Source organism: Oreochromis niloticus, unplaced genomic scaffold (genome assembly GCF_001858045.2).
Source record: "Oreochromis niloticus isolate F11D_XX unplaced genomic scaffold, O_niloticus_UMD_NMBU tig00001906_pilon, whole genome shotgun sequence".
Classification (NCBI taxonomy): Eukaryota; Metazoa; Chordata; class Actinopteri; order Cichliformes; family Cichlidae; genus Oreochromis; species Oreochromis niloticus.
Window position 1 is genome coordinate 401,000 of NW_020327503.1, and position 9,561 is coordinate 410,560.

A 9,561-nucleotide genomic window follows, 5' to 3' on the forward strand; every position below is an offset into this window, starting at 1 on the left:
GCACACACGTACACACCATAGTAGATTGACTTGAGTAGGTGAAAAGTGAAGATGTATTTTTGCTGTAAGTGCAAGTTCTGCCGGCATATTGTCAGATGCTTACAGGAAGTGCACTAGATGTCCCAGAGATAAGCGACAGCGAGGATGGAGACAGGAAGCATCTGCCGTCGAGGCGAAGATGATGTTCTATGTTAAAAGTCATTGTGGTTTTGGAGTGACGTATGCTTTGTTTGAGTCTGCCTGGTAACAGGAAGACTGCCAACCCTATAAAGTCTTTGTTGTGAATATTGTAGTTAGTTTGACGCTGAAATCTGCACAGCGGTCGGACTCACACATGTGTTCATTAAAATGCCGTCTAATTCCACCCGGCTGGATCTGTGGTTATTTTTAGATTCCTCCTCAACATTTTTGAACCCTAACAATATACAGTAGAATAAATAGAATAAAATATACAATAGGATAAAAATAGAATACAAATGCTATATACAACTGAGTAAAAATACAACTTTTTCAGAAAAAGATTATTGCACTTAGTGTTATTGCACATGTGTGGATGTGTGTGTTTGATCAGTTAAAGTCTTTGTTGTGGAGTCTCACAGCAGTGGGGAGGAAAGACCTGCGAAATCTCTCCGTCCCACACCGTGGGTGCCGCAGTCTCCCACTGAAGGAGCTGCTCAGTGGTGTCACAGTCTCATGCATGGGGTGGGAGATGTTGTCCAACAGGGATGACAGCTTAGCCACCATTCTCCTGTCACTCACCACCTCCACTGGGTCCAGAGGGCATCCTAGAACAGAGCTGGCCCTGCGGATCAGCCTGTTCAGTCTCTTCCTGTCCCCAGCAGAGATGCGGCCGCCCCAGCAGACCACACCGTAAAAGATGGCTGAGGCCACCACAGAGTCATAGAAGGTCTTCAGGAGTGGGCCCTCCACTCCAAACGACCTGAGTCTCCGCAGCAGGTTCAGCCTGCTCTGCCCTTTCCTGTAGAGGGCGTCTGAGTTATGAGTCCAGTCCAGTTTGTTGTTTAGATGAACACCAAGGTACCTGTAGCTGTCCACAGCCTCGATGTCCATACCTTGGATGTTCAGTGGTTGCAGTGGAGGATGTTTGTGCCTGCGGAAGTCTACCACCAGCTCCTTGGTTTTTACTGGCGTTGATCTGGAGGTAGTTCAGCTCGCACCAGTCCACAAAGTCCTGAGTCAGTCCTCTGTACTCCTTGTCGTCCCCATCAGTGATGAGGCCGACTATTGCAGAGTCATCAGAGAACTTCTGCAGGAAGCACTGGGTGGAGTTGTGGGAGAAGTCTGCAGTGTAGATGGTGAAGAGGAACGGAGCCAGAACCGTTCCCTGTGGGGCCCCCGTACTGCAGACGACCCTGTCCGACACACAGCCCTGAGTCCTCACATACTGTGGTCGGTTGGTGAGGTAGTCCAAAATCCAGGTAGTACATCAACATGATTGTTAATGTCATCAACAATCATCTGACATTCTATTGATAAAACAGGATGTCAACGTCATCAATCATATGACAACCAAAGAAATCATTTTATTGCAGTACATAACATTTAAGTTAGAAATGTAAGTATAATGGTGTACATAAGTGATGGCTGTATCTCTAAAATAAATGATTGAAGTTGAAACACATGCAATTAAAATATTAACAAGACATCAAATTTACTATAAGACATCTGTTAGAGTGGATTGTTAAATGTTTGTCATTTTTATGCTTGCCATCCATTTCTACATTGTTTAACTGTGGGATGAAAGCAATTCCACAGTCCCCCTCCCCAGATTCTTGAGTTTTTGGGTGAGGGGCTGTAGGTTTGATTACAGACACATCCTATCTGGAAGGTCTGTTTGATGCTTGGTAGAACTTCCTGCCCTTTGTACGGTTTCACTGTGTTACCTATGGTAAACCATACACACACACACACACACACACACACACACACACACACACACACACACATTCCTACTTACATATAGAAGTTCACACATATACATACAATGCCTTAGAACTATGTGGGCGTTGCTTTGCTGTGTTTTGTGTGAACTGTCTCTCAATAAAAGCCAGCGAGAGGAGGCCATCATCGGGGTCATTGTCGTGCTGGACACAGATGAGAGGCCTCCCTTGCGCAAGTAATCGATCGAACACTGTTGCCTTGTTTTTCTTTCATGGGAATAAGTCCTGGATACAGCGGGGTCTGAGTTAAGACCCAACAACATCAAACTATGCAAAAGAAAGAATAATATCAATAGAATCATTAAAATTTAAAGAGAAAGTTCTGGATATCACTGTTTAGACCCCTAAAATTAAAAACAACAACATTGTAGTTCGTCCTCTGTATTTCTCCTTGTAATTTTCTGTTTAACTTGGGTCTATAAATAATTAACAAACCAAGAAGGAAAAAAAGAGAGATTTGAATACACTGCTGCCCTATTGGTTTAGAGCCTGGTGAAACCCCTGGGAGGAATTCATATTTAAACATCTCCATCCATTTTACTGTCACTTATCCAAGTCCGGGCCACTGGAGCCTTTCCCAGCTGTCAGGAAAGAGGCAGAGTACATCCTGGGCAGGTTGCTAACAATATTACCGGTAACTAAAACTAAAACTAGGTGTGAATATTTTAGTTATCTAAAATTAAAATACAAACAACTTCTGGAAAACAACAGAAATGATGAAATGAACTGTGATTAGGTAGGAAGAAGCTGGAAGACACAGGGAGAACACAAAAAGGCCTCAAACTAGATTAAACCCCAGGAGCTTCCTGCAGTGAGGACTGACAAATCTCATCGTATCAAATTCATTAAAAATCAAACAACATTTAAAGACAGCAGGCAAAACAACTTGACTAAAATGTGGTGATTTGGAGAGACTTTTTAGTCAGTGTTCTCTGAGACATGTTGAGTGGGTCATTGTGTTTCTGTTGTTGCTGTGTGGGGAGAAAATCTGAAACATCCAGTAATAATAAACAGAAAGATTTTTAACACTCAGCTGCTCAGGGCAAACAGTAAATCCATCACTACTTAAAATTTGCTTTAAAATGTCTTAAAAGCTCCTTATCCTAGAATAGAAATTCATAATATTTAGTGTTTCTACTACTGTTTGTGGAGAAAATAACAGGGCTCTAGACTAACTTTTTGCCATGGGCGCACTGGCACAAAAGTTCGGCGCACTCAAATTTTTCAACCGCATTGTTTAACACCGCAGTTTCACATGTGCACTTTTTCGGGGGGGGGGGAGTTGCAGTCCATACAGACAATATTCATTTCTAAATGATTAACTAACAAATTTGTGCATAAAGTGCTTTTTCAATATTGTAGAAAATGTTAAACTTAATCATCATCTTGGCTCCTCTGACGACCTGTTTGCTGCTGCCTGCTGCTGAAAGGCAGTGGGGAGAGGGGACACTTGGGCAGTGCATTTATAACGACATATAATGTGTTTTCTGGACACACTGCTGTTTTTTCAGCATTCAAAGATTGATGGCTCCGTGTCAGAGCTGGCTATGAATTTCAGACGGATCAGTCCTTAACTTAACAAAAAAGTTATCAATAGTTCTTTTCATCTTTTCTTATTACCCACAGCTACATCCACTTCTGTCGGGCCTAGGCTGCTCACTAGGGCTGGGTATCATCATTGATTTCTATAATCCATTCGATTCCGGTTCTCAAAGTCCTGATTCGATTCAGTTTAGCCTCAGACAGTCAGAAATATTATAATTCTGATCATTTATCAGTACTGACACTTGTGAGACTTCATCAGAATTGTGAACATCACAGCAGATGCCGCAAAAGTAAGAGGGAATTCATGACGACATTGATCAAATGTGAAGCGCAGTTTGCTGCTTCTTTTGCTGCTGGCTCGGTGAATTTTGGTTGGAGAGAGACAAAACCTGCAGCAAAAAGACGTAAACACAGCGCGGACCCGACGCATCAGAATCGCTAAGCTCCGACAGCGTGTCCGTGTACGGGCCATCAGGTGAGAAAGCCGAGAAAGACAAAACTGATTCTGATGCGTCGGGTCTGTGTTTCAAGGGTGTAGATTTGGTTTTGGCATTGGTAGGGATGGTTGATTCAACCACCGAATCCTGCCCTGTTTTTTTTTCCTTTTTGTCTCTGCTTCTTCATAGAAAAAGGAGAAATATATTTGCCTACATATGCTAATCTACATGCTTTCAAACCATTTAAAATTACAATCCATAGTTTTATATGTGAATTATATAATGTTAAATTACTATTAAACAAATGACTGACTAAAGTATTTTAGGCTTTAGTTTACTTCAGCCATATTCCATATAAATCAGGTATCATACAAAAATAAAAATAGCTTCAAATACAGTTATGACAATAAAGAATATGACTTTAAGGACTTAACAACATTACTTCAGTTATAGTACACCAACATCTCTTACACATTAGTGCAAAGGGAACACTGAATGACCTGGTGGTTTTTGTCCATAAAACTAAAGTAAAAGATCTTTCAGCAAAATTGTGCAACATTTTAGGCACTATTGCCCCGATCAGATCAGTGAGCTGGGATTTTTTATTCTAAACATGAACTACTGTTACAGCAACAGACATGGACTACTGGTGCAGACAACAACTCAATGTCCACTATGTCCTCTCGTTAACTGAGATAAACTGCTGGCATATTTGTTTTACATCTATACTGTCCAGTCTCTCCTGGTGGACATGGTACAGCCTCTGTAAACTAATATCCTGGCTTGCTCGAGGCTGCCAATTTCTGTCCTGTGGGACTTCCAGATACAGACAGACAAAATGGTGGTGCCTAACCAACTGGACATAGTGGACAAGATGAAGAAGACGGCCGTAGTGGTAGATGTAGCGGTTCCCAGTGACAGCAATACGATAAGCTGGAGAAATATTAAGGGCTCAGAGAAGAGCTTGAGAGGATGTGGAGGGTGAAGGTAACAGTGGTCCCCGTGGTAATCGGAGCACTAGGTGCGGTGACTCCCAAACTAGGCGAGTGGCTCCAGCAGATCCCGGGAACAACATCAGAGATCTCTGTCCAGAAGAGCGCAGTCCTGAGAACAGCTAAGATACTGCGCAGGACCCTCAAGCTCCCAGGCCTCTGGTAGAGGACCCGAGCTTGAAGGATAAACCGCCCACAGGGGCAAGAGGGGGATAATTATCTATATCTCATATATAGAGTGTTGGTCAAGTTACTTGAAAAAAAGTAATTAATTACTAATTACTGATTACTTCTCCAAGAATGTAATCCTGTTACACATAGACAGGTGAATCCAATAATGAGAAAGAGTATTTAAGGGGGTCAATTGTAAGTTTCGCTCTTTTCATTTCCTCTGAAGAGTAGCAACATGGGGGTCTCAAAACAACTCACAAATGACCTAAAGACAAAGATTGTTAACCATCATGGTGTAGGGGAAGGATACAGAAAGCTGTCTCAGAGATTTAAGCTGTCTGTTTCCACAGTTAGGAACATATTGAGAAAATGGAAGACCACAGGCTCAGTTCAAGTTAAGGCTCAAAGTGGGAGACCAAGAAAAATCTCAGATAGACAGAAGCGACCAGCACCAAAGACCTACAACATCTTGCAGAAGATGGAGTCACTGTGCATCGTTCAACCATTCGGCGCACTTTAAACAAGGAGATGCTGTATGTGAGAGCGATGCAGAGGAAGCCTTTTCTCCGCCCACAGCACAAACAGAGCCGCTTGAGGTATGCTAAAGCACATTTGGATAAGCCAGCTTCATTCTGGAATAAGGTGCTGTGGACTGATGGAACTCAAATTGAGTTATTTGGGCATAACAAGCGGCGTTATGCATGGAGGAAAAAGAACACAGCATTCCCAGAAAAACGTCTGCTACCTACAGTAAAATATGGTGGTGGTTCCATCATGCTGTGGGGCTGTGTGGCCAGTGCAGGGACTGGGAATCTTGTCAAAGTTGAGGGACACATGGATTCCACTCAGTATCAGCAGATTCTGGAGACCAATGTCCAGGAATCAGTGACAAAGCTGAAGCAGCCTCCCGGCAGGCTCTGAGCAGCCATGCAAACAGGATGGCTGGGTGACTGTGAGGTGGAAGCATAGTCTGCCATCAGGGACATTTGGTACAGGTGGGTGGAGCATCTACCAGTTATGTACTAACCAGGCCCTGAGGTGACAGTTGATGAGCGCCTCGTTCCTTTCAGAGGTCGCTGTCCCTTTAAGGTGTACATTCCAAGCAAACAAGGGAAATATGAAATAAAGATCTTAGTAGCATGTGATGCCAGGAGCAGCTATGCCTGGAATATGCAGGTCTACATGGGGAAATGCAGTACTGGAAGGGCTGAAAAAAAAAACAAAAAAAAAAAAAACGGGCATGTGTATTGTGCTGGACATGAAAACCGGTCTCCAAGGGTGCAATATCACACATGACAATTTCTTCATATCACATGCTCTTGGTCAGGAGCTGCTGAAAAGAAAGCTCACCATGGTAGGGACAGTGAGGAAGAACAAGTCTTAACTTCCCCCTGCGCTGGTATCGACCAGAGGAAGAGAGGCAGTCTCATCAAAATTTGCACTGACACACACACTGTTGTGTCATATGTTCCCAAGAAGAATAGAAATGTCATCCTGACGAGCACACTACACAAAGATGCCGCTGTCAGCACCACAGAGGACAGAAAGCCCCTTGTGATCCAGGACTACAACAAGAACAAAGAAGGCGCTGACTGCCTCGACAAGGTAAAGTTTCATCCATCATGCATTTTATTTTATTTGAATCACAGCGTTTTGTGTACAACAGATTCAATTTTGTTCCAAATCTCTTATTTATTGTTCCTGTTATTGTATCTTACTGGTACATACACCTGCAAGGGAATGAAAGCAGCTGGCTCGTGGCACTGTTCCATGAATACACACACACTCACAGACACGCAAATGTACACACTCACAGACACGCACACACACACAGACAAACAGATACACACACACACACACACACACACACACACACACACACACACACAGAGACCCACTGAGAGTAACAGTAGAGACCCGAGGAAGAAAATCACATTCCGGGAATAAAACACTGAGACGTTTCAGAAGCATCTGACAGTAAACATTAGTGTTGTGTGTGCAGCTGCCAACAAGAACATTTCTCTGTGCATTCAGCAGCTGGAAATATGATATCTACTATGATACTCAGAGTGCTTGTGGGCAACCAGTAAATATGATTTTGGGGAAATGAACGGGGGTAGTGACTCTTAGGTCTGAGTTCAGACCAAGTAAATATCAGTAACCAGTTAAAGCCAGAAACAGTGAGTGCAGCGCCGTCATGACACCTGGAGTTCTGATATTGTTCCACTAGGAAGCGAAACATCAGCGTCATTTATCTGTCTGATGGTTTCTTGTGTTCTTAGGTTGATCCTGCCAGTTAGTTTAGGTTTTTTCTTCTCTTTCTAAGAGAAAGACAGCCTTTGTGCTTGGACATGTCCCAAACTAGGACTAATATTTATTTATTTTTGGAACAGTTCACTTAAAGACAACCTGTCAGTTGTCATCCCTGCAGGGGTGATATGCTTTGATAATAATAATTTGATATATTATTATTATTAGGGCCCGAGCACCGAGAGTGCGAAGGCCCTATTGTATGTGCTCCGTTTATTAGGGCCCGAGCACTGAGAGTGCGAAGGCCCTATTGTATCTGCTCTGTTTCTTATTATTATTAGGGCCCGAGCACCGAGAGTGCGAAGGCCCTATTGTATCTGCTCCGTTTATTAGGGCCCGAGCACTGAGAGTGCGAAGGCCCTATTGTATCTGCTCTGTTTCTTATTATTATTAGGGCCCGAGCACCGAGAGTGCGAAGGCCCTATTGTATCTGCTCCGTTTATTAGGGCCCGAGCACCGAGAGTGCGAAGGCCCTATTGTAACTGCTCTGTTTCTTATTATTATTAGGGCCCGAGCACCGAGAGTGCGAAGGCCCTATTGTATCTGCTCTGTTTCTTATTATCATTATTATTATTATTATTATTATTATTATTATTATTATTATTATTATTATTATTAGGGCCCGAGCACTTCGAGTGAGAAGGCCCTATTGTATCTGCTCTGTTTCTTCTTCTTCTTATTATTATTATTATTAGGGCCCGAGCACCGAGAGTGCGAAGGCCCTATTGTATCTGCTCTGTTTCTTATTCTTATTATTATTATTATTATTATTATTATTATTATTAGGGCCCGAGCACCGAGAGTGCGAAGGCCCTATTGTATCTGCTCCGTTTATTAGGGCCCGAGCACAAAAGTGCGAAGGCCTATTGTATCTGCTCTGTTTCTTATTATTATTATTATTATTATTATTATTATTATTATTATTATTAGGGCCCGAGCACTTCGAGTGCGAAGGCCCTATTGTATCTGCTCTGTTTATTATTATTATTATTATTATTATTATTATTATTATTATTATTATTATTTTTCATTGAAATGAATTGCCTTTTTGAGGGCTTTAACATGCTCAAAAACTCATGAAATTTTGCACCCATGCCAGGTCTGGTGAAAAATTTTGTATTTTAATGGTTTTATATATGAGCACTGGGAAATGGCTCTGTAGCGCCACCTATGCGTTGTTAAATGCAGCCCTACGAACACATCTTTTGAGCTACATGTATGAAATTTAGCACACATGTGTATCATGCCAAGACGAACAAAAAAGTCAATGGGACCATTGACGCAGACCCAACAGGAAGTCCGCCATTTCGAAGTGAAAGTGACATTTTGGCTCCAATTTTGCCATTTCCATGCCTCGAACTTTTTCGAACTCCTCCTTGGGATTTTGTCATAGAAACTTCATATTTGGACAGTCCCAACTACACACCTGGGCCATGTTAAATTGCGGAGCTTTTGAGTTTTCGTGATACGGTGAGGCCGTGGCGCCACGGCGAATTTCGATGACTCGCCACGAAAATCTTATTGTCTCTCATTCTCTCATACATGGTCCGACGTGGACCAAAGAGCACACATATGATAAGGCTCCACCCCTGAACATATTTCAACTGCCATATTTGACACCAGGGACAGCGCCACCTAGTGGCAACAGGAAATGTCATGTTTTACACTTTGGTGTACAGTATTGTGATGGGTGACATCTGCAGCCTGAAATTTTTCCAGGAAAGCCTTAAGGAGTTGGTCTTGGCTTACAGTGAAAACTGTGAGTTTTCGCGAAAGGGTGTGACCCCAGCAGCGTGGCGAACATTGATGTCTCGCCATGAAGAAACAAATTAGTGTAACTCAATGAAATCCAGTCTGATCAGAACCAGACTTTACAGGCATGATGTCAGACCCGCCCTGAACAGATTGATGTGCCCATTGTCAGGAATACGAGGAGCGCCACCTAGTGGCAGCAGGAAATGTCATGTCTTTCATTTTGTTGTACTGATTTTCACAGGTTCATTGTGGCCACCTGAAAAGCGGTGAATAGCACCATCAGTCCCTCATGATGCTTCAGTGAGAAAATTGTGACTTTAAACTGAACGGCGCACCCTGGTGGTAACGCTGTTCACCATGACCATTGAAGTGGCTTTTGAGGGGCTTGGA